The 20829-nt window shown below is 42.1% G+C and overlaps 1 pseudogene; it reads right to left on the bottom strand.

The window, feature by feature from the left end:
• The window catches only part of LOC118979868 (RNA-binding motif, single-stranded-interacting protein 2-like), a 33034-nt pseudogene extending 12750 nt beyond the window's left edge, over positions 1-20284 (bottom strand).
• Between the last annotated feature and the right edge of the window lie 545 nt (positions 20285-20829).

Below are 20829 nucleotides of genomic sequence, written 5' to 3'. Positions count from 1 at the left end.
CCAATGCTTAGTAGTGAGGCCGAGATTGCTATGTTTAGCTTAGTCTAATTCCTTAGGATGCATTGGAAGTTGAGGGAGTCAACCAGGTTGACTTCCATAACTCTACCTTTAAAATCCAACTTGGAATTCCAGTTCTGATTGCACTTCCTGGTCTTCCATCTTTTTCACTTCTCGACCTTTGTTCGACCTCCCTTTGTCTTTACTGAATCCTGTAGTCTGTCAGTACAACCCAGTTTTTCTGATCGATCACCTCTCAGCGGGCAGCACTATTCCCTTCTTACTCTAACACTCATCTCCACCGGACTGTTCAGCACATTCCGTTTCTTCGCCACACCTGTGCTTCAGCCACAACAAGAAGAGCAGTCCTCGGTTGCCATAGTTATGAGCTTTCTTCATTCCTTTTCTAAGTTGCCAAGCTGTGCTGGAAGAAGTGGCATAGTTCTACAAGTTTGTTTACAGATGTTGATCTAAACATGGTTCTTACTGTCAAGCAGCAATTCTTTTCTTCTTTCTGGTCGATTCCTTTCATAGAGAGTGGGTTGTATCCTGAGTCACTAAGCTGTGTGACCTTGGGCCAGTCATTTAAGCTCTTTGAATCTCAGTTACTTACTCTCTGAAAGGAGAACAACAGTACCTACATCAGAAGGTAGTTTTTGGCCCTGGCTGGTGTAGCTCAGTGGATTGAGCACGGGCCTGCGAACCAAAGGATTGTGGTTCGATTCCCAGTCAGGGCACATGCCTGGGTTGCAGGCCGCTTCCCAGCAGGGGACGCATGAGAAGTAACCATACATTGATATTTCTCTCCCTCTCTCCTTCCCTTCCCCTCTAAAGATAAATAAATACAATCTTTTTTTAAAAAAAGAAGGCTGTTTTAGGATTAAAAGGGTAATGTATGCATATATAGCTACATTGTATACTGCTGGGCACACACATAGTACTCGATTCATAGTAACCTTGTCTGAATGGCAAATCCTAACCAGTGCTCTTCCTAAGTCCTCTACCTGGAATCTGCTTTCCCTCCCCATTGCCGTCTACCCTTAACAACTGTTTTGATTTTTAGAGGCCAATTGTGGATCCTCTGGTTCCCTTTCATCTCCAAATATACCAGGAACTGTATCTATTTTCTTTATACCCCAGATGACTAGCATGGCACATGAACATATCCAGTGTTTTTTCCATTGGATTTTAAATGTTCTTATTTTTTATGTTGGTTCCATGCGATTAGGGAAAGACAAGGGGGCAGGAATCACAACCCAGTACTTCAAGATTAAGCTAAATGTTTGCTTCTGATAATTGCTGGTGTGTGTGTGTGTGTGTGTGTGTGTGTGTGTGTGTGTGTAAACCCTGGTCTTCAAAATCTGCCTGCAGGAGACTTTGGAGCAGGAGATGTCTAAATGAAGATTCATTTAGCTCTGACAATTAGCAACATAAACAAAAAAAGAGATGGATGAGCTGGCTTTGTTTGTAAATAACATTTATGCTCCAAATAATTTCCCTTCCAAGACAGAGACGTCTCTGCTCACTATTGCAACATCTCTCAAATGCAAACAGTAAAACCAAATGACTACAGACAGTGATCAGTGTGTTTTGTGACAGCAATATGGAGGGAGGACAAACATTCCCTCCTAATTATACACAAGCAAGCAAGCAAAGCCATTTTAACCCATAGGGCAGGATTGGAGTATAATAAATATGCTTTTTAATACATACCCAAAATAAATTTTTATGCCAATTCTGACATTAAATATCTTTTCAGGAAATAAGGTTGGATTTAGAAGAGAAGATTAGAATGACATTCTTTTCTTTTCTTTTTTTTTAAAGATTTTATTTATTTATCTTTAGAGGGGAAGGGAAGGAGAGAGGGAGAGAAATATCAATGTATGGTTGCCTCTCATGTGTCCCCTCCTGGGAACTGGCCTGCAACCCAGGCATGTGCCCTGACTGGGAATAGAACCAGATTGTCTGGTTCGCAGGCCTGCACTCAATCCACTGAGCTACACCCGCCAGGGGTTGACATTATTTTCTTGAGGATATTTATTCTAGTAGATGTGTGTTAAACAAAGATCTTTGTATGGAAATTGAGACTGGGAATTTTGGTAAAGGAAGCTTGTGGATTCAAACTCCTTTGAAAAGTCATTTTCTCAACAACCTTTTTTCCCCCTGAGAAATCTCCATTTTATTTGGATTCCCTAGAGGTGAGTACACAGACTTCCATAAGCCACTGGTCTTTGCGGAATTTTTAAGAAGGGAAGAGGCCACTGGCAATTTCTGAAATGAGAGTATTTTTGGCAAAGTGACAGCCAACTGGTTATGAGCCAAATACCTTTTTAAAAATATCGTCAAAGGCTATGTACCTTCTACATGAAATTTCAGGTACCTATTACTGTTACGCATCTTTAGCTATTTCTCTTCCAAGAAATACCTGTATAAATGCCTGACACAGAAGTCCCTCACCCGGACAGCATTACCACTGCTCTTTGTGGGTGCGTGGACAACCCCATCCATTGTCATGGTATTCCACACAATACGCCCTCTAAGGAATGGCAAGAGAAGTATGTGAAAGAGTATGTGCCCAAGAGATTCACTAGTATTGCCACGTCCCTCATCCTTAGAAGTGGTGAAGGACCCACTGAAGGGAGCTGGGAGACAAAAATCCCACAGGATGAAGCATAGGCCTTAATATCTTATCATATAATTCTTTAGGCTTTTAAAACATCCCATCACTCTTTCTATTTGAACTATAAGATTGGTCTTAGTCTAGGCCACCCCTTCAGCCCTTCGAACATCAGGAATTCCCATTCCTATAGAAACAAAAATCATATATTGAAAGTCCTTCAAGTACCCCCAGTGGTCACAATCAATAGCAAACACTCATTAAAAGGTTTCAGTACTTTGACCAAATCAGTGCTAACAGTTCTCAGTACCGTTGTGCTATAGTTAGGGCCCATTTCTTTTTATATTTCATTGAAATGTATGTATATTCATGAATATTATTTATTCACTTACAATATATCTTTCATTCGTGTGAATTGCCTTCTTAGATCCAATTCATGCTTTTTGGGCCTTAGTTCAGATTTGTGTGACGTTGATATTGTGACCATTGCTTTATTTTTGCAAGTATTAGTGTGATATCTTTGAATGTATCTTTATTGTAGCTATTTTGTATTATTTTTGCTTTGAATTTATGTCACAAAGATGGACTATGTCTGGACTTTGCTTTCTGACACATCTGAGAGACTTCCTATACCCTTGGGAAAGTGATTCAATTTACATTTATTAGAGTGAATTTATTTTTTCTTATTCTAGCACTTCTGATAGAAACTAGTTAATAAATAATTAACTAGTTTAATAGTTAACTCTAATAAATGTAAATGTAAATCGAATCACTTTCCCAAGGGTATAGGAAGTCTCTCAGATGTGTCAGAAAGCAAAGTCCAGCCACATTCCATCTTTGTGACATAAATTCAAAGCAAAAATAACATAAAATAGCTACAATAAAGATACGTTCAAAGATATCAAGCTAATACTTGATATCTTTATCTCGTTTGTCTTTTTTCATTTTATATTTTTCCTACTTGTTGCTCCATAGCCTATGTTACCTTTGCTTTTATTTCTGCAAAGCTTTGGAATTTTATTAATGATTGCTTTGACCATTTTCAAAAGCATCTTTCGTCTTCCGTTTCTCTGGCTATCAGAGAGTGGCGTGTGTAGCAGTGCCCCTCCCACAAACACAGTATTTTATTTCCATTTTTCTTCCTCGTGTTAGCTGCTTGTGTACAAATAACATGGAGTCATTGATCTGCATATTTCTAAAAAGTGCACATCGATGGTACATTACTTGGAAGCGTGAATTTCTTACCTTCCTTGTGGCCGACAGTTTGGCTGTAATCACTTGGATGTAATTGCTGGTTGCCTGCTGGTGTTTTAGTGTCAGTGGGCATGTATGAAGTTATCAGGTAAGATGCAGAATGACTACGAAGAATCTGAAAATACGGTACCCAAATTCTGCAAGGGAGGAGAAAGGGGGAGAATTGGGAGTGTGGAAAATGCAATCAATAGAACAGAATAAAAGATAGATGGGTTCCTGCAGAATGCACCAGAAAAAGAGGGTGATGATAAGAAAAGGAAATGACTCTATAGAAGACAGACTCCAAGATGCCTCACAGTGAAGCTGGCGACCCTGCGAACAAGACTCAGGACAGGTGGGAGTGACTGAATTGCAATATAGAAAAATGTTCCTGAACAAAGTTAGTTGTGAAAATCTGCAATCAAACACATCTAAGAAACATTGTGTAATGATAAGGATGAAGACGAAAATCCTCCATGTTTCTAGGCAAATAAAAGAAGCAATCTAAGTTGGAAGGTACTTATCTGACTTAGTTTTGATCTGTGGTCCATTTTCATTGTTTTTCTGGTGACTTCACTATCTTTTTGGTAGGTAGTGGGCCCTTTAAATGGGAACTGCTAGCCAGATGTCATTACGATCCAGAAATACTTTACTGAATTTTTAAAAACTAGGGAAAGTTTAAATTTTTTTTCTGTTTAGATTTTATTTATTTATTTTTAGAAAGAGAGGAAGGGGGAGAAAGAGAGGGAGAGGAATCCTGATTTGTGAGAGATACAGCAATCAGTTTCCTTTCTCACTTCCTTAATTGGGGCCCAGCCAGCAACCCAGGCATGTGCCCTGACTGGGAATCCAACCCACGACCCTTCGATTTTCAGGCCAGCACTCAATCCACAGAGGCACACCACTCAGGGAATATTTAGTTATTTTGAATTCCACTAACCGTCCCAGTTACAGCCATCATTCCTTGTAATTGGACATTACTGGCCAACAAATGACTCCGGTGTCTTTTTACTGCCTCAAGCTTCCCTGTGGCTTCTACTTATTTCATTACAGAGACTGCACGTTCTAATCAGAGGCATAGGGCCCTGAACTCCAATTGGATGAGTCTCAAAATCTATTTGCAACATTGAACAATCATTTATAAACAAGGACAATGGGGAAAATCTGCCTTTTATATAACTTCTCTAGTGCTTGTATGTCCTTGTATATACCAGCCTGAATTGATGTTACACATCTTGCTCAAACTGTTGTCTTAAGGATTTTGTATTTAAGGCAGCTTGGCATACAAGTCATAGGTTAATGGTTTTAAAATTTTTTAAATTTATTTTTAGAGAGAAGGAAGGAAGGGAGAAAAAGAGGGAGAGAAACATCAATGTGTGAGAGATACATTGACTGGTTGCCACCTGGACTGCAAACCAGGGATCTTCCCTGACTGGGAATCAAACCAGTGACCTTTTGGTTCTCAGGCTGGTGCTCAATCCACTGAGCAACACCATCCAGGGCTTGGGTTAATGGTTTTAAAGTCTTAGCCTGGACTGGAGTTCGGAGCATCTCATAGAATAGTCATGTTCTTCCCAGATTTGAAAGGTTAGTCATTTGCTGGGGACTGTGACTGCTGGCCAGGGGGGCAGCAGCTGCTACTCGCCATGAAGGACTTGGAGAGGACAGCTTCCTTCCAGCAAAGATGAGCAAACCAATGATTAAAAATCTCAACCTTCTAGGCTCTCAACCTTCACACACATCGCTGTGTGCGTTCTAGCAAAGAAGTCACATTGAGGGGCGGCAGGAGAGCACGCTATCAGTGGGAGGAGATCTACGCCTTGTCATAACCTCTAACGAAGTTTTACCACCTGCAGGTCCTTCGAAGTTTCAAACAGTGTGGTGTGGCCTGGGGATGAGAGGAAGCGCTTGCAAACCCCGCTGGAATGCTGTTCTAGGAAAGGAATTATGGCTTAAGGGCCCTGGGTTATGGAATGTACTCTGTCCTGGGGCCAGAGCCTCTGGGTCCAAATCCTGCCCCTACATAGCTGCACGGACTGATTCACTTCTTTTTTCTTTGTGGGTTTCCTTATCTTTGAAACAAAATGGCTGCCCCTGATTGCTGTAAGGATTAAAGAGTAAAGCATACGGAGTGCTTAGCTTAACAGGTGCTCAATGAATGTAATTAGAACTCCCTCCTCACTTCAATTTCATGATAAACATTTGGGGTGAGGGTGCTCTTAGTTAATTCCGGGAGCATTTAGGAAATTGTGTTCCATGGATCAGACTTTACTACCTGTTTGTTTTATTGGAAATTCACGTGGCTACTCTCTGTGTGTGTTTGTCCCAGTTCAACAATTAATTGTTGGATATTCTGGAAAAGAAACACACATGTCTGTCACTAGTGTGGGTAAGGCAAATTTGAAGAGGAACGGGGAAGGAGCACCCCAAAGAGAGAAGTTTTCTGATGGTCACGTCAAGACCAGCACAGAAGAAAACCTCTGGAATAAATGTGGAAAAATGGCCACTGAAAGGTAGGAAGGCTTATGCATGTTTAATATTTCAAGTCTGGCACCACTTCTAATACTGCTTAATACATTTCTCAATAAAGCTATATTATAGGCATTTTCTGCCCAGGATGGAGTGAGAATAGTGTTCCTGTCTGTAGGGTGATTGCAACCTACAATTGCAAGTCACTTGGAGAGGTGCTTGGATAAAGACATGTATAAGAAGCTTTGGTTGTACACAGGATGGGCTCTTTTAGGCATCAGGGCATTCAGGAAGGCTTCCTGGAGGCAGTGACATCTGAATGTTAAAGAAGGAGCAGGAGTCATTAACCAAAGCAATGGATAGAGAAAACTCACTGAGGGGCACTGTTGGAAATTGTGACCAGATCCCGGGGAGTGAAGTGTGGATGGGCCCGGTGTTCAAATGTCAAGGTGGGAATTTGCCAAGTATAGTGTTCAATAATTATTTGTTGAGTAATGAATCACAGATTTTTGTCAGGTGCCCTGATAAAACACAGATAAAAAATTCTACTGCTTTTATGATCAGCCTATCTTATAGCACTGTTAAAAGAGAAGTGAGGTTAGTCTTCCACAGTTCATTTTTTATGTATGGTTTTAATGATCACTGAGTTGTTTTTCAAAGGCTACAAGTTGTCCTTTTAATAAAGGCCAGTAATAAAATTCTCAGTCTGGGTCTTGTAGAAACTATCTTTTCCAATACTGGAATTACATTTTTCTCACATTTAAACATTTTCCAAAATTCAAAGATGTAGTGATTTAGAGATTTCATTAATAGGTTCACTCTGTAACTTGGTATATAGTTGTCATTAGTCAATTGTTTCCTCTGTGTTGATCAGAATTAGGGCCAGAAAGGGAATACTTTTGTAGAATAATGGAAAAGCATGGATGTGAGAATGAAATTAAACCTGGTTTGATGTCTAGTTCTCTCACTTACCAGCTGTGTAACCTTGAGGAGATAACCTGTGTTTGAGTCTCATCAGAGAATTGAATGTGGTAACATCTGTAAAAGCTTTTATTATTTTTCTTTTTCTCTCCCCTCTGAGTAGTCAGTTCCATTGATCTCCTGCAACTTTTTCCACAAATTTTTTAAAAAAAATTATGTCCAGTCATCCCATTTCACTGTATTGTTATTTATTTTTTCTTATTCTACTTTAATTCTTCTCTGTATTTAGATCCCTTACTTATTATATAATTTCACACTAGCATCTCACTGCTTTGAATACTTAATAAAGTATTTCAATGAGGAATATTGAAATTATTTGTTGGAAACTTAAAAAATTCAATGAATGTAGAAATCAGTTTGAAAGTCAATTTAAGACTTTATTTATTGACAAACTGACCATCTCTTGCATAGAGATTATGCAAGAGACTGATAATAGTTTTGCATTTTACATGTATAGTTATAATACTCTTCATAACCCACAGAGTACATATTATTATACTCCTTCTAAATGGAGAAATTGGGGCTCAGGGTGGGGGACACAATAGCACGTCCTAGATTCCATCTAGCAATTGCCAGAACTAGGGTTCAAGTCAGGTCTTTTCCCCATCGTACCACAAGCCTTCCATCTTCATGCTAGTCATTCTTTTCATGTTTTATGCCTTTATACTTCATGTAAATTGAGCATTAGCTGTATTCCCAAGGTTTTTGTGGCTGTTTTGGGAAACTTGCAAATGGCCTTTACACCAGTACCAGGTTTACTTGATGTTAAAAACCTGTCCTACTTGCTTCAGGTACTTTTCCCTATTAAAGAAGTAAAACATTACTGTTACAGTTGAAGGCCATCTTTTCCTTTTTCCTCCCTCCTGGACTAGCCAATAAATATCTTAAAGTTCTCCTGCATGTCTTAAATCTTTTATCACAAATGTGCATATGTCCATAAGCATAGTATTCTAAACACACATAATATAGCCATTCCCTCATGTTTTCGTATTTAAAAGAATCAGACATCATTGCAAAATGAACCAATTCAAGATGAACCAATAAGCAGATGTATCACTTAACAAAAATGTGGGAGGAAAATATACCAAAAGCATTATATTTAAAACAGATGCTCCAGTACCTCGAGTGAGCCAAATAAAAGAAAATTTAAAATCGCAGAATGAAATGGGGAAAAATGGCCCCTTTAGAAAAAAAAAAAAACACGTGTGTTACTTTATATTTCAGGAGGGAGCTGTGTTAAAATATTTACTTTGGTTACAACTAATGAAGTATGGAGAAACTGGCATTGAAAGAGGAAATGGACTCAAAGGAAGCCCAGCGAGGCTTTCATGCACTTCCTATCCTGAGGACTGCGATGTTTCCTGACACGTCAGTCAAAGACCCCGTAACAGGAGAGATTGCTGATGAAACAGATCAGTGCAGGGCCTTTCTCTTTTGCCTGATTCAACTTCCTGAGTCACGGGATTGAGATTCCACATGGAGGTGCTCTGTCAAAACAGACTCTCCTGCTTCTCAAGTAATTGAAAGTGACTGGATGTTTGCCCCCGGCCTGCAGCGGCTGGAATCGCCCACCTTCTTTCCCCCAAGTGCATATACGCATCGAAGCAAGTGTCTCTAGTCTTCCAGGTAAACGTCGAGTTTCCCTTATTCAACATTTTGTAGAATTTTAACTTGTTGCCAAAATTATGTCATGGACAGAGCAAAAGGAAATCGAGGGGAAGTGAGACATAGTTTAAGCTGGCCTACAATTCCTGTTTGTTGCCCTCGGCCACACGCTTGCTGTGGCCTCTCGTCTATGCTAAAGGCATGGGGCGATTTCACTTGGGTGAAGGATTCTTTTGTGGGATGCAGCCACGGAAATATAGCCCCTGGGAGCCAGCACAGATAAGAATGGAACTCAGGTGCGTTCTGCCCCAGAAGGTGTGACATACCTGGGCGATGAGCATTCTGAAGCTGACCTGGTGCATCTCAACCTCTCTCCCTGTTTCTCCACCATTGGTCTTCCCTTTACCTCCTTTCTGAGCGAGGTGGAAGCTGTTGCCACAATGATAAGATACAAGGGAGCTGACAATGTACAGATCTGTAAATATTTTGACCCTTCATTGAAAACAGCCATAAACTTGTACAAGAAAAAACTCTCTCTACTTAAGCCATAAGGCACCGATTTTTAAATATCTTGTTTTGTTTGAAAATAATGTAGAGAAATCCTACAGCCATATTAGAGTACTTAGGCAAAAAGGAACGTAAATCAGTAGTTAAATTCTGAATCAATCAATAGTCAAATCGGCATATGTTCACCCGATATGTTTGAAATTGCTATTGGTAAAGTAAGGTTTTAGTAATTATCTCTAAAAAGAGTAACTTAAAAAAATGGCACCAAACAACAAGAGTTGTTTAAAAAATTGGTTAAAAAATTCTCCCTGCACAATTGGTAGGCTTTTTCAAAATATAGAGAACTCAAGCTTTGAAATCAAACATGAACACTAAAAATATATTGGAAAAAAGAATTACTGATTTTGAAGGTCAATAGAAGAGAAACAAAGAAAGAAAAAACATCACAAGAGGAAGAAATTTTAAACACAATTTAAAAAGCTCACATTTTACAAATAATTTTAATTTTTGTCCTGAAGGTTAGTCCCCAGAGGACGGCTGGCCTGTTAGGAAGAGGCACACCCTGCAGAGACGGGATATCCAAGCCTGTGCAAATGTCATCTCCCTCCTCCGCCTTTGTCATAGTCATCGTCCCCGTCTCCACTTCACTTCCTGCCTGAAATTATCATCATTTCAAACCTCTTAGGTGAATTAGACATCTGATGAGAAAACCTTCACCTAAAAGCACCCCATATTAAACTGAACTGTTTGTTCTTTTGAAACTTCTTCTCTGCGATAATGTTATCTTGTGATCGTACCTCCTCATTCTTTCCTTTGCTCTCCTTTCCTTTCCTTGGCTTTCCTTTTCTCTCCTCCCCTCCCCTCCCCTTCCCTTTTTTGCCTCCTTGCCCTTAAAACCCCAACTTCAGGACTCTCTCCTCCATGAAAACCTTTAACAACGTTCCTCACATGGTTTCTCTGCCTCTCCCTGCCTGCCAGAACAATGGCCTCTTCTTTTGTGTTACTGCTACACATTTTGCAGACCTTAATCGTATCATTTATGACCATTGGCTCACACTTGATTACTTGCACTGAGTGAAATGCACTGAGATCTTTGAGCATAATAACATTTTTTTAGCCTGTCTTATGGTAGCCTCAACAGGGCACGCGTTCATGGGTGGGTAATGGGAAGGTGAAGGGAAGTCCTGGGCCTACCGTGTGGCACATTGGCCTCGCTGAACATAGCTCTGGCAGCTTGAGAGGACGGAGAACCTTCAAACCAATTTGGAGAGGAGTGGACAGTTGCTATTTAATGTGTAGAGCTTTTGTTTGCCACATGAAAACTTTCTGGAGATGGGTTGCATAACAATGTGAATATGTTTAACACTGTCCAATTGTACATTTAGAAATGGTTAAGAGGGTAAATTTTATGTTATGTGTATTTTACCCCGGTTGAACATAAAAATGAAAAAAAAACCCCACCAAATTTGTGTGGCAAGGAAGAGGACATATGACCACAAGACATCGTAAGGGACCCAAAGACCCCTCAGCTGTGCCTTGTGGAAGTCACAGCCACGGCAACTGGCTATTCAAGCTTGTCTTTTTCCTCTTTGGTGCAAAGTGGTTTGCAATTTTTATCTTGATTGATTTTCTTAGCAGCCCTATGAATGCAACACAGTTTTTATCCTCCGCTTTAAAGACCAAGAAACTAAGATGAAAAGAAGGGATTTGCTTGTGTGAATTGAACTGGGGATCCCTGGGGCCTGCTGCCTAGCTTGGTGTTCAGCTGTTCTCTGTTAACTGTGTGGGCTGGGCATGCAATCTCACGGGGACTGGTCCCACCTCTGATGCTTTAGGCTCAGAGGAAGCCACCCTGCACTCACTTTCCACATGGGCTCTGTTGGCTGGTCCAAAACGCTGCCAATAGCTTATCATTGTGGAGCACACAAGAGAGGAACTGTTTTTTTCTCAGGGATGGCAACTGTCTTCTATCAGGACCATAATCCTCTGACCTGGTTGGTCTCCTACGTGGTGGCGGAACACTGAGATCTGTGGTGAGGGTCCATTCTCCACTCACGCTCCCTTGATCTGTCAGTAAAGAAACAGGGGTCCTGGTGGATAGTGGGAGCTCAAGTGCTTTGCTTATACAGTACTAGTGTTTATATCTATTTGTCCTTGGTCCCTGGCCAGCCCTCGGGCCCTGCTATTATATAGGGGATCTCTAAGTGGGCAAATATTCTGGTGTGCATTATAAATGCCACTTTACAAGCTAGCCATAGCTGAGTTTTTGGGTCACAGGATTGCAAACTCTTAGCTCAGTCTCCCCTATTGCCCAAACATCATCCACGTAAGCCTCAGCCCATGCAGCCCGCTGCGGCACAACTACCATTAAACCAACTCAGAGAGGTCTGTCTTTGAATGCCAACTGAAGTGCAGTTTGGGGAGTGTGGCCGAGACCGCTACTTCTTCCCTTTTGGCTGCCTAGTTGGAGACCCTGTCTCCAGCCTTTCTGGCAGCTGGGAGAGGCCATGTGACTGAGCATTGGCCAATAGGATGCTAGCAGGAGTAGTGCATGTAGCTTTTGCATTGGTTTTATTTAAGAAAGTCACTCTGCTTCTTCTATGTCCTCTTCCCGTGGACCCGCCAGTGAGCAGGCTTCAGCCACGCTGACTGGGATCCCACGCTAGTCTGGGATCCTCTTGCTCCCACTCTCTCTCTCTCTCCGTCTCTTTTTTAATGTCAGGACCTCTTCAAACCCTTACAAATGATCGAGGACCCCGACTAGCTTTTGTCTTTGTGAGTAAAATAAGCATATTTAGAAAGTGGAGTGAAGACCATTTTATTATGTATTAAGTCATTAAAAACAATGAATAAACCTATTACATAAACATAAACAGTACATTTTATGAAAAGTGGCCCCGTTGAAATGTAAAATTCTATATTAATTCATTTCAAATAGTTATGATAACCCTTGTACATGTTAATCCAAATCACATTTTAATTGAATACACTTTCCAACATAGAAAACTCAGTGAACAGAGGGGAACTATTTTACGTTTCTGCAGCTCTCCCCCCGATGTCCAGCTTTAGTAGAAGACAGGGGGATCCTCACGTGTGCCTCTGCATCCAGTCCGTTGGGATCTGTTCCTCTGGTCGAAGCGCATGAGGAAAAGCTAGCCTCATACAGATCAGTAGTTTGAAGAGAGAGGAGTGTTTCAGTAGCCATTTCAGAAAATTTTATACGTCTTTGATACTACGCTAAATGACAGGTGATACTTTCTTAAAGGTTGTTTGCAATGTGTAATCTGAAACTATACCAAATAACCTTTAGACGCAGTTTTATGAGAAATCTATTAGTCTCTTTTGAATGGGTCTTGTAGCCACTCACAGTGTTGCAACATTGGGCCACTGAGTTATGTAGACTTTTCAAATGTTGACACATTTTATTTCACACCATCAGGACATCCCAACCACTCATATCAACACCAATCTTGGAAAACAATATATGTAACTTTAAAAAACAGAAACATCTTTAAGTACTGGGAAGCTGTCAAGTTCATGATACAGGTACCAATTTTTCAAAATTGTAATTTGTGCTTGGAAGCTCAAACTTTGTAATGGTCACCAAATACTGTCAGCTGTTTTTCTTGAAGTGACAGATTCACTTGTTTAATTTTCAAAAAAGATGTCTGTCAAACACCCAAATGTAAACAAGAATATTTATCTTATAGTTGTTTTTTCAAATAAAAATCATCTTCCTCAAAGACAAAGTAGCTAGTCCAGCTGGAAACTCAGAGCTGCCCCAGTGCTTTTCTCTGGGACAAACCTGTCACCCTGGGTGACCTTGGGGTGCACATTAAGCTGAATGCACACTGCCAAATTCACTACACAGAATATTACAAAGAATCACGAGTTAATGAAAGCAATACTTTTTACTGCTTTATCAAAGTCATTTTTTAAAAAGATTTTATTTATTTATCTTTAGAGAGGAAAGGAAGGAGAGAGGGAGAGAAATATCAATGTATGGTTGCCTCCTGTGAGTCCCCTGCTGGGAATTGGCCTGCAACCCAGGCATGTGCCCTGACTGGGAATCGAACCTCTATCGTGTGGATTGCAGGCCCGAGCTCAATCCACTGAGCTACACCAGCCAGGACTCAAAGACATTTTTAAGTGAAACTGGCTGTTCCCTTTGTGAATAGGTGGCAATAAAAATACAATGACTTCTAGTATACTTTGTTGTGCCTGCCCTGATTTGTGACACCAGTTTTGCCCACTGTTGCTTTTGTGCCATCAGTCTAAACGTCAACAGAGCGAGAAAGTCCTCTCAGGGGTTCCCGTGCTGCCATGTGGGGAAGAGAAAGGCCTTCACGCTCTTGGCAATTTCTCCAGGGTCTGTATGGAGTTGTAACAAGACGTTAAATGCAATGGCACTGTGGAAACTACCCTTGGAACCTAGACTTATGGTCTATTATTCCGGCTATTCTTAATTTCTAGTTTCGATAGATGGTCAGGAATGCAAAAGTGAGTTCCTTATAAAACTTTTTTTTTCAGGGCCTAGGCAGATGGGGTAGGAGCAGAAGAGATAAGGCCTGGTGGTTTGCCAAAGTCCCTGCAGCTACCAGACTTCCAGGAAGCATCATGCACCCTGTTCCGATGTTTCTGAAAACCTGCGTAACAGGGAGTGCCAGGAGTTTCTGCCCCTGGGATCATTTCCACTGCAAAGTTTGTAGCTTCTGCAGCCACATGTGGTTAGCCCTCTGCTAGTCCCACAAAATAACTCCTCCTTCATCCACTCTGCTCGAGGCATCGGGGGAGCCAAGTGCAGAGTGGGCTTTTTGCCCCCTTATAGTCTGCTCTGTAGCTACTGGCCCAGGGGGCTGGCAGGGGCCCTTCCAGGCTTTTGCCAGCCTCACTTATAGAAATACATTCTTCTGATTGTGCGTGAAGCTTATTTAAAAGCAAAGAACATACTAGGGAAATGGAAGAGGCTGCGTGACACCTGTTGGGTGGGGATTCTGATGGCATTCTGGGAATTTCTATTTGTGGTGTGATTTGATGGTATCTTGGCTTTTTCCTGTTGCTCATTGAGGATTCCCCTTGTCTGGGTCTTGTAAGTTAGTAATCACTCATCTTCCTGCATTTTTACCTTCAAAAAATTTGTTCTTTTACTCTGAGTCAGCTCTGGAAAGGTGAAGATAAACCTCCTCTCCCCTGGCCTCCTGGTGCCCTATTGGTCACGGTGCATTCCTTGATAAATGCATCATATGTAATCTCTCAAAGGGAACCCAGGGCCACTTCACATAATCATAAAATTTGACTGTTTAACAAAGGTGCCTGACGCAGGGGATGAATAGGGCCTGGTACCCAGTGCTGCTCTGCTCACCAAACTGCTTCCAGAATGGGAATCATTTTCTGTTGTCTCCACAGACGGGGTGCCTTTCTCTAGCTCACACAAAATTGCTTCTGTGGAGGCCAGCAGGACCTACGTTGGCCCATCCTGGGTTCTTTGGATAACGTCTGGATGTCTTCCCTCATGGTCTGCCCATTTGTGTTCTACTTGGAAGGGCTATTTAAGGCCTTCCAGATACAAATCCAACTGTTTATTTCCTTCTTGCCCAAATTGGCCCTTACCCAGGGCCCAGAGAAGCTGAACAAGAGTTGTACGCACTTCCTCCCTGCTGGACAGCTGGGCTATCCTCCTGGTGTCAATTAAGTTGCAAACAAGTTCTTCTACCAACTAAACCCCTTCCTGTATCCACATCTAACACATGCCCTCTTCCTCTGCAAAAAGAAGGAGTAGAGGAAGGAGTATCTGATCAGCCAGAGACCAATACACAGCCAGCAAGTGCCAAGCATCCCCTGGGGAGACTGTGTGGGTGAGGACACAAATGTCGTTTTGCTCTCATTACAACCAAATAACCCTGGCTATGTCAAGGTCATGCACAATCCTAGCAGTCTACTCCTGCTGCCTCGGCCTGTTCACATCCAAGGGCACCCTTAGCTCTCTGCACTTCCTGGTCTTGAGGTGCCTCCAAACACCAGTGTTCCTTTCATCATGGCCCACGTAACTCGTTCTTTTATTAAAAAGTCTTTAAAAATTCTGCCTTGGACTATGCCAGTTTTCTGCCCATGGCTGTTGCTCATATCATCATTAAGTCACAGAGCCCCAAGGACAAAGAGAAAAGCCCATAAACTTGGAGGCAGAGGTAGGCAGTGGGGGAAGGTGTTAGCAGAGAATGATTTTGGCTTTTTCAATAGCAACAATGGAAGTTAGAAATCAATGGGACAATTTCTTACAAATTCGGAACGAAAATTATATTCAAACTAGAATTCTGTTTCTAATCAAAAGACCAGTTAAATATGAAATAGGCTAAAGATATTTTCCAACATTCAGAGCCTTTAGGAATTTATCACCCAAGCAGACTTTCTCAGGAGGCTACTGGAGATGCTTCACCACAATGAGAGTGGAAACAAGTACAAAGGAAGGTATGGGACCTGGGAAAGAAGAGACCCCATGGGAGGCAGAGGCGAAAGGGGTGCCTCAAGGAGAGGGCCCAGGGAGATCCCAGGACGGCGGCGGTGAAGCGGGCAAAGGGGGCAATCAGACCAGGGAGAGCTGGTCAGCGAGATCCAGCAGACAGGGCTCCAAAAAAAAAAAAGAAATTGATAGAATATTGAAAGGACATTTAGACAATGGAGAAGAATTCTTAAAATGCATTAGTGACAAATATGTAGAAAACAAAGCAAAATGGCACACTTCCTTGCCACTGTGCATAAAGTAAACACTGACTATTGGTCTGACTAAAATGACTATATAAATGTGTGGAGAGTACAAGGGGATGGAAGTGTGTGATTGTGTGTGCATGTGTGCATGTGTGATTATGTGTGTATGTGTGTGTGGTAGTGGTGGTGGTCATGGGGGGTGGGGTGGGTAGAGAAGAGATGCCAGAGGTGCCAGCCAGCTAATAAATGACACCTGAAACTGGCAAATCAAAGAAGGTTACTTCTTTGAAGTAAGGTTACTTCTTACTCGTGCTCGTACCAAGCATGAGATATGTGGAAGTAAGCACTCCAAGAACCAGGCAGAAGAGCCAAAAGATAGGGCAGCTGGAAATGGGAGGCAGCTATGGCACAAAGGATTGCTGTTTTTTATTTTTGCTTTTTTGTGGTTTATTTTTCTTTTCTCAACAAGCCTTATAAAATTTAAGTTATATGCAGGTTTAATTTTGAAGTATCCACTAACAAGAACTAAAACCTGATGTGGGAACAAAGATATGAGGATGTTGAGGTATAGCTGATTTTTTTCTCTTCTCTAATTAGCTTTATTAGTAAATCATCTTAGGACAAAAATGAAAACCTTTAACAAGTGGATCTGAAGCAACAGAGCTGGCCAGGAAGCATTATCCCTCCACTACCCGGAGCTGGCTCTGGGCTCAGCCCCCACATGACTCTGGTCTCCCCACTGTGAACCGAAGCCCACTTCCTTCCTGAGCCTGGCCAGAGCTCTCTGTGTTCTGATCACTCCTCACCTCGTGACCTCCAGCACCCCCGACAGTTGTGGTGGGTTGAATTGTGTTTCCCAAAAAATTATGCCCAAGTCTTAACCCCAGTTACTTGTGAACGTGATTTCATTTGAAAACAGGGACTTTACAGGAGTTACAGAGTTCTGGATCTCAAGATGATGTCACCTTGGATTTATAGTGAGTCTTAGGACCGGTGTCCTTATAAGAGAAACGAAAGGGAAATTGGAGACTTGTAGACACAGAAGAGACCCAGGGAAGAAAACCACATGAAGACAGAGGCAGAGGTCGGAGTTATATGCAGGCACAAGCCAAAGCTATGCCAGGAGCTATGCCTCTTCACCAGAAGGTGGAAGAGGCAGGACGGATCCTCCCCTAGAACTTTCGGAGCCAGTTAGGCTCTGCCAGCCCCGCGATTGAGACTTCTGGGCTCGGACCTGTGAGATACATTGTTTTAAGCCTCAGCGTTAGTGGTAATTTGTTACGGCAGCCCTAGAAAACTAGTGTAACATGCTGATGCCGACAGAGGAGAAGCAACCAACATGTGTGTGCTTTCCAGGTGCTATTCTCATTAAACAGCCATTTGCTGAGCACCTGCTAACCGTTAGGCCCTGTGCCAGCCTCCAGGCTGAGAAGGTGGCGGTAGGGGTAGCTTGACAAAGGCCCTGGGGGCCCCGCGAAGGCATTAGGCTTCTTCGAATGAACCAGGATAGATCACTGAACTATGGTAAAGATGAAATCTGTGCTTTAGAAAAAGAACTCAGGAGCATGGGGTAGGTGCAAGAATGGATTATAATGGGGTCTTGAGAAATGTCAGTTAGCATCAGGGTTTTCGGCTGGGGAAACAGAATGTTGGCTCCTTCATTGAGGAGACTTGGGCAGGAGAGGCCTGCTGTGTTTGAAGCAGAAAATGCAACCGTCTGTTGTTTTCCTAAAGTGAAGGACAAGAAATGTAGGCATGAGAACAATTTTGGTTGGTGGAGTTATGCAAGAGAGCGTGCCAAATAGTATAGGGTGATGGATTTTAAAAGGTTAATAATAGTACACCTGATATTTTCGGAGGAGTTCACTATGTACTACGCCAAATGCTTTCTGCCTCTTTCACTTAATTCTCCAAAAGTTCTACAAGGAAAGTACGAAAGTACAGTTATTACCTCCATTTTAATCATGAAAGTGTGTGGCTTAGATTTGGGTGAGGTTATGCAATTAGTCAGTGGCAGAGCTGAGAATCTGACCCAAATGAATGTGCTCCTTAACCGTCACACAACATTGCATGCCCTTCGAAAGGTTTTGTTAGGGACGCAACAGAATGGCCTGGAAATGATAAGGGTTTAAATGAAGGCAGTGGCCATTGGTTCAGTGGGGAAAACAGACGTGAGTGCTATTTCAAAAGACCGGGTGAAAAATTGAGTAGGGAAAGGAGAAGGGAAAATGTATCGACTTGGGAAAGGAGCAGAGACGTTGTCCACAATTTTTTTCTGATTTTGAAATATGGTATTTAGAATTTTGTATTTTAAATATTGAGTTTTACATAATCAATTCAATACCATCTACCTAAATCAGTTCACTTATATATTGAGGTACAACAGACAAGAACCAACCCCTCTCTGAGCCACAGAATGAATATAATTCCATGAAACCCTGTTCATCAGTAAATTATGCAGCAAACGTGATATAAAACTTACCACTCACTTGCTTCCTTTCTGGAGGGTTAGACATCTATAGCACTTGCAAATAGATAAACACATTTTTAAAGATTTTATTTATTTATCTTTAGAGGGGAAGGGAAGGAGAGAGGGAGAGAAATATCAATGTATGATTGCCTCTCGTGCGTCCCCTGCTGGGAACTGGCCTGCAACCCAGGCATGTGCCCTGACTGAGAATTGAACCGTGGTTGTTTGGTTTGCTGGCCCGTGCTCAATCCACGGAGCTACACCAGCCAGGGCTAGATAAACACATTTTATGCAATACAGTTGCACAGCATCAATACCCTTCATTGAGAAACAACTCTATTTTTTTTTCCATTTAACTTCATCTTGGGGAAACTATGTGGCACATAGTTCATGCCATATTTGTGTGTATTGGTTTGCTGGGGCTGCATAATAAAGTACCATGGACTTGATAGCTTACACAGAAGAAATTTATTTGCTCACAATTCTGGAGGCTGGGAGTCCAAGATCAAGGTGCCAGCAGGTTTGGTTTCCTCTAAGGCCTCTCTCCTTGGCTTACAGATAACTGCTTTCCTGCTGTGTCCTTATTTGGTTTTTCCTCATGCGAGTCCGTGTCCAAATTTCTCCTTCACATTGGAACACAGCCCACCCTAAAGATCTCATTTTAACTTAATTACCTCTTTAAAGACCTCATTTCCAAATATGGTCACATTCTGAGGTACTCGGGGTTAGGACTTCAACATGTGAGTTGGGGGTGGGGGACAATTCAGACCATAACGATGGCCCAGAGTCACAAAGGTCAGAACCACGTTCACATTGTAGTAAGACACTTCTTTAGATGATGGGATCCAGTTGCTGGAGCCATTTGTACACTCAGAACTGTGCCAAAAGTGACTTCACGGCTGGACACTTAGGGGAGTTGCCTCCCTCTTTCTTACTATGTGGCCTGTTTCCCAGGGCTGTGCGGAGATCTCAGTCATCCTTTGGCTTTATTGCTGGTCATGGGACATCTACGGCTCATGCTTACAAGGGATGAGAACATGGGTGGGTGGAAGTGGAAACTTTTTTATCAGATACAAATGCGTGGAGAGGCTGAATGAGATGACGTGATTTCAGAGGGTGTATTGGAACTGGCAGGAAACTTTGAAGGTCAGTCCTGTGGGGCTTCTAGAACTACTCTGCCTTTTCCTTACGGCAACTCTGCCCATGAAAGATCACCGCCCATTCATCAGTGGACCATCGCACAACAAGAGTTTCCTCCAATCTTGTTTTTCCTTGACTCAAAATCCATTTATTAGGGGGAAATACTGTTGAGGTACATGTACAGTCCCTAATAAAACAGAGTAAGGGTGAAAATTTTTGCTGTGTTTTGTTCGATTAAAACACACAGTTTCAGTTAATTAACTTTCTAATAAAACAAAACACTATGAAAACTTGTATGGTTTAAAACACCTCCCCTCCCTCTCCGAATTCCTTCTGCTCCCCTGTTCGATGAGTGGCTTTCACTTCTTGCCTCACCTCTGGCCTCCCACTAACGTGTCTCAAATCTGTACCTACTGCCTAGAATTTTTCTCTGGGCTTCAGGAATGCGTTGGCCATTCTCTCTAGGTCTTGCCACTTGAGTGCTTCATAGAACTCACAGTCAGGGTGTAAAACTGAACTTCCTCATGTCCCTCAGAAATCTGCTCATTTTCTACGTGCCCCATGGTGGTTAATCACGAAACTCCATCACCCAGTTTCTCAAACAAAAAACCGAGTTACGCGTGCTTTCTTCTCACCCTTTATCTCTCTCATCTTAGACCCCAACTCCCATTGGCTGTCTGAAATTCATTTCCTGTCTCGGCTTTCCTCTTCATTCTCTTACATGAAGATCCCAATCATTTTCAGCAAGCCTATTGCATTCGCTTCCCCAAGTGTCTCACTGTGTTTCATCTCACCGCCTTTTCGTTTTGCTGATACCCTTAATCTCCATGTAAATTTCAACTTCCTTAGCCCAACATTCCAGACCCCCCCTTCTGGGACTAGCCACTTACCCAGCATCCTTTCCCAAAAGCATCCTTTGCTACATATTTACAAACAACTCATGTTGCTTTCATGTAGCTTGACATTCACTGAGTTGAGGTCATGCGCTCATCTGCAGTTTGTCCTCCTGGTGAGCATCATGCCCTCAGGATTCCTTCTTTGGTTCCCACGGCCTGGACCTGGCTCCCTTCTGTGGCTCATGGTGTGTTGTGCACGTCCTTCATTTCAC

This window comes from Sturnira hondurensis, unplaced genomic scaffold (assembly GCF_014824575.4).
Source record: "Sturnira hondurensis isolate 20B ecotype Veracruz unplaced genomic scaffold, ASM1482457v3 Scaffold0022566, whole genome shotgun sequence".
Classification (NCBI taxonomy): domain Eukaryota; kingdom Metazoa; phylum Chordata; class Mammalia; order Chiroptera; family Phyllostomidae; genus Sturnira; species Sturnira hondurensis.
The sequence above is the reverse complement of the archived record's forward strand: the minus strand, read 5'-3'. Positions and strand labels throughout refer to the sequence as shown.